This window comes from Orussus abietinus, unplaced genomic scaffold (assembly GCF_000612105.2).
Source record: "Orussus abietinus isolate OABI.00-Male unplaced genomic scaffold, Oabi_2.0 scaffold569, whole genome shotgun sequence".
Lineage (NCBI taxonomy): Eukaryota > Metazoa > Arthropoda > Insecta > Hymenoptera > Orussidae > Orussus > Orussus abietinus.
In genome coordinates, this window is record NW_019394785.1 from 42,615 (window position 1) to 48,134 (window position 5,520).

A 5,520-nucleotide genomic window follows, 5' to 3' on the forward strand; every position below is an offset into this window, starting at 1 on the left:
CACGAATTTCAGATATTGAGGATCAATAAGGGTCAGAATATTGTTACAGGAGAATGAAAAACAATTTAACTACACAATGAAAAATTATAGTTTAGTTCATTCCAACCGCGATTAGGTAGTGATACATAATTATTGTAAATTGTTTCAAGCATTACGTACAAAACTAAAATGCTAAATCGTTCTATACATGAAAAAGATGCATTAATAATTACTTCTATTTATATTACGTTGAGACGTTAGCATCAATTTTGTATTTTCCTGTTTATTGGTCTTTTCAAATTTGAAATTTGCCGCCAAATTCACGGGCTCACCTTCTTGCACTCGCTCGGGATCGAGAGTAGAAGTAGGTTCATTCCAACCGTGGTTAGGTAATAATACATAAATATTGTAAATTGTTTCAAGCATTACGTACAAAACTAAAACGCTAAATCGTTCTATACATGAAGAAGATGCATTAACAATTACTTCTGTTTATATTACGTTGAGACGTTAGCATAATTTTTGTAATTTCCTGTTTGTTGGTCTTTTCAATTTTGAAATTTGCCGCCAAATTTGCGGACTAACCTTCTTGCCCTTGTTAGGGATCGAGCGTAGAAGTAGGTTCATTCCAACCGCGGTTAGGTAATAATACATAATTATTGTAAATTGTTTCAAGCATTACGTACAAAACTAAAACGCTAAATCGTTTTACACACGAAGAAGATGCATTAATAATTACTTCTGTATATATTACGTTGAGACGTTAGCATAATTTTTGTAATTTCCTGTTTGTTGGTCTTTTCAATTTTGAAATTTGCCGCCAAATTCGCGGACTACCCTTCTTGCACTCGCTCGGGATGAAGGGTAGAACGTGTAGAGAAAGTGTACACTCGATGTAAATGCCCTCGCAAAACGAACAGCGACATCTGCGTCCCTTCCGTCGAAACGAACGGCAAAGTGTACAATTTTCGTAAAAGTGTAAAAAGTGTAGGCAAAACGAACAAACCTATTATATTAGTAAGTGTCCATCCTCTTAGATGTTAAGTCGTTGAACTCACATTGCATGACTTCGAAAGTATTATTAGCATACGTGACACCAACGCGTCATCGAAGGAACATGAAAATAAAGAATTCTTTTTTTTTTATTGCCATACTATCTCGTAGCCTATTTTAGGGTGTAAAGAGTATAATTAGAGATCAATTAGTCACTAGATACGATTAACTTCGAGTGTTACAATTCGTTGGATCGGTAACAATGGGTGCGAGTTTTTGCGAGGAGCTTCGCGTGAAATGTGAGACCAAAGAAGAGATCCTAAAGTGTCAGCTTGAAAAATGCCATTTAATAGTTGCAGAATAATTTCAGCGGCATGTTATTAGTTCAGCGAGATAGCTCGTAATCTTTTCCGACCTCTGACTAATGACTAATAAAGAAATTAGTAATTGGTTTATACACGAGGAATAAACGTCCGTTCGGACATGTCGAAGAAGGGCGAGTCTAGATTTAGATTAATTGCCAGGTTTTCGTTTTTCCTTATTAGGAATACAGATTTATCGTGGTCGGAGACTGTAACGAAGTACAACTTCTTTTTGAAACACCCTGTCTATTTTTTAAGGTGAAGTGAAACACGCCGAGGAACTTGATCGACGTCGATAAAGATTTTTCTAAATACCTACGTTGCCGACGTTGGTTTTTATATTGACAGCTGGGTCGAATTATATTGGGTATTGTACCAAATGGCATATTCCACCTGTTGTTTTCGTATATTAATTATAACGAAATCGAAGTAAAACCATAGAAATCCTCTGGATTCGTGCTTTCTGGGGCCCTAATTGACTGCAGAGGGACCCGCTGCGCCATCTGTGATTTCCAGATCAATTAAATGTTCACTCCGAGACCTCGTATTTCCATCGTTTTGGCATAGAAGCGCATAAAACACTTTTTTTGCCTTTATCCCGCTCAAATACGAGTTTAGCGATTACCAGAGTGTTCTAAATTGTTGTAAAATTACCCTGACCCTTTCGTTTCTCATATCAGAGGCTTCGATAATTGTATACGAGTTATACGAGTTTATCGATTACCAGAGTGTTCTAAATTGTTGTAAAATTACCCTGACCCTTTCGTTTCTCATATCAGAGGCTTCGATAATTGTATATTGATCGAAATATGGTAGCTGGACGCCATTTTGTTTCTGGTTTGGGCTAAGTTAAAAAATTTCTTCCAAAAATCCAAATTTTGAATGTGTCAGGACAATTCTTAGACGATCACAAGTCATGTGACAAAGTTTCGGACAATTTGGTCCAATACCCTTAAAGAAAAAAGTGTTGTATTCGAATCGACTGATCTAAAGGGGGTTTCACCTCACCTTAAGCAATCTGGGGAACGCTGAAAGTCTTAACCTGTCCGGAATGAATTCTAAATGTTCGATTAAGCATGTATCGGTCTTACAAATTATTTTGCAACTATTTCCCCTTTGATGTTTATTGTCTGTAATTATAAAATTGAGACGTCTCGCGATAATTTCGTCCGGATTGTCTCAATGTGATATATGAACAGTGAAGTACTCGCGCGTAAGCGCGACTACGAGCATTACTTTTGTTTAAAGAGAGTATACTGTATATAGGAAACCGTGATTAATAACGTACGTAGTATCGGCGATGTCTTTCAGTATCTAAAATAGATGGCCGTTTTGAAATGAAATGGAAAGGAAAGAAATTTTTCGGGGGTGGCATTCCCACCCCTACATAGGTCCTTCAAGTGTGTACATAATTATCGCGTAATGGCGTTAAAAATGTCGGTGCCCGCACTACCGAAGAGGAGATTCTCAATGGCGCTTTCTATTTAATTAAAGTAATATCCCTAGTAGCACAGAATAATTTCTAAATATTTCTTTGTAATCTTTGCTAAATATCTCAAGCGACGGATTTTTTCAGATCTCTTGTAGATGTCATTCGAAGAGATTTGAAATATTTCTTGAAAATCTCAATGACATATTTAGTTTCAATAATTTATAAACATATAGAGAAATATTTTTTAACTCATTAACATATTAAAAATACATTTTTTACTTCACGACTATTATCGGACCCTTCATTTGGTATCAAAAATCACGAGAAATTTGTCTAATATTTTCCTTCCACTATTTCATTATGGGAGCAAAACCTGTGATTTTGATTTTAAATATTTTTAAAACGTTTATAATGTATTCGGCAGATAACATTTAAAAAATTCTTGTACTAAAATGAAACGAATTGTTTTATACATCTGGTAGAAAAATATTATGAAAACACCCGGAGGTAATATTATATAAATATTACAGAGATAATATTCTAAACTAAACGTTTGGCAAATATTTACAAAATGTACGATATTCGTTAAACATATAGGAAATATAGGACAAATATTTTGTGCTACTAGGGATGTGGGCTTGTCTGAAAGATTTGTTAAGAAGGAATTAGCAACTCTCGGACTCCGTGTATCGTTTTCTATTATTAATAAAAGTATCTGTTCCGTTATTTATAGAATATCGTATTTGCAATTTAAATTCCGTAAAGAGATCCCATGCAGCGATTTTATACTCCCGAAGAAGTTTTTATATTGTTTAATACGGAATTAATGAGACAGATGAAATCAGACATGCTCACGGTCTATAGAAAGTAGCCTGACTGTGTATATATACATAAATGTATAGAGATCGGTGTTTATATATGATATAAATTATGCGATTAAATGTATCGATAACACTATGGACATTAAGCGTTAACAAGAGTAAGTAATCTATCCTTCGCATATCATGCCAGAGGATAGGCGTAGGTAGTCCTTAAGTATTTATTACTTCCTTATAGCTAACTATTCTGTATAGTTAGGGCGATTATGACGAACGTAGATTTTGACAATTTCGATGCGACACTGAACTTTCCAAAGGCACTAGGGAGAAGACAGTCGACGTCGCCTTTTCAGAATTGCCACGATTTTAATCACGTTCCGCCGAGATCCTTTTACCTTTGATTCCGATATTTAATGAAACCTTACACCTTTAAAAGAAATCATATTAATATATTCACTCTTTGTATGTATGTAGTGTTCCATAATGAAATTGGATGCTTAATATAATGCAAAGAAAACAAAAGTAGACTAGATTAAGAACGGCGTAATAGTTCGATAAGTATTTGTATTACACGAACAATAATACAATATCAATATTTAATGTAATTCTCACCGTTGAAATTGTGCACAAAGTCTTTTAAGGAGGAAGCGACTCGATAATTGAAAATAAACGCTGTTTAGAGAGCTACTTGGTACTCTATTTATCCAGGGGAAGTAAATGTATCAGATGGTGAGTACATTAATTACAAAGACACGTTATTATAAATGTCTCCTTGTTCTTTTACAGAATGTAGGTTCACGAAAAAATGTTTATTTTCACTGGCCTTTACAGTTCGTGATTGTTAAGGAACAGTACTTCAGCTCAGATTAAAAGATATTTAGACTCGTGTTGGTTTAAATTCACCATGATAAACAAGAGACCTTAGTAGGATACATTTGTTTGTATTTCTTTTTCTCCGAATGTTGGCTCTTATTTATCTTAGTAATCAATGAGTTAAACTTAGGTTAGGAATTGAATTTTTTTCTTAATGGATTTAACATAAAGTGAAACCCGTCGATGAACTTGGCCGACATCGATAAAGAAGATTTTCCTAAATACCTACGTTGCCGACGTTGGTTTTTATATTGACAGCTGGGTCGAATTATATTGGGTATTGTATGTACATACCAAATGGGATATTCCGCCGGTCGTTTTCGTACATTAATTATAAAGAAATAGAAGTGAAACCATAGAAATCTTCTGGATTCGTGCTTTCTGGGGCCCTAATTGACAGCAGAGAGACCCCCTGCGCCATCTATGATTTCCAGGTCAATTAAATTTTCCCTCCGAGATCTCGTATTCCCATCGTTTTAGCATAGAAATGCATAAAACACTTTTTTTGCCTTTATCCCGTTCAAATGCGAGTTTATTGATTACCAGAGTGTTCTAAATTGTCGCAAAATTGTCTGACCCTTTCGTTTCTCATATTAGAGCCTTCGATAATTGTATATTGATCGAAATATGAGATCTCGACGCCATTTTGGTTCTGTTCTGAGCTTAGGTAAACAATTTTTTTCAAAAATTCAAATTTTGAATGTGTCAGGACAATTCTTAGATGATCAGGAGTGATGTGTCAAAGTTTCGGACAATTTGGTTCAATACCTTAAAAAAGAAGTGTTGTATTCGAATCGCCTGATTTGAGGGGGGTTTATGTCACCTTCAATGATTATGTTACAACTGATTATAACAGACGTGTCTTCACTAATTCACAAAAGACTGGCATTCTACGGTACGTCTAAATTCCTCGGGTTCAAGTTCAACGATCATTTACCAGATGGCGACCACGTCGCATTGTCTGTCTTGCTTGCCACCATACTTCTTAAATGATCAAGGTAACAGAGATGAGTTGGGAGATTGCTCACGTGCAGGGTCGCGCGATCGCACCGTGTGCTGCCCT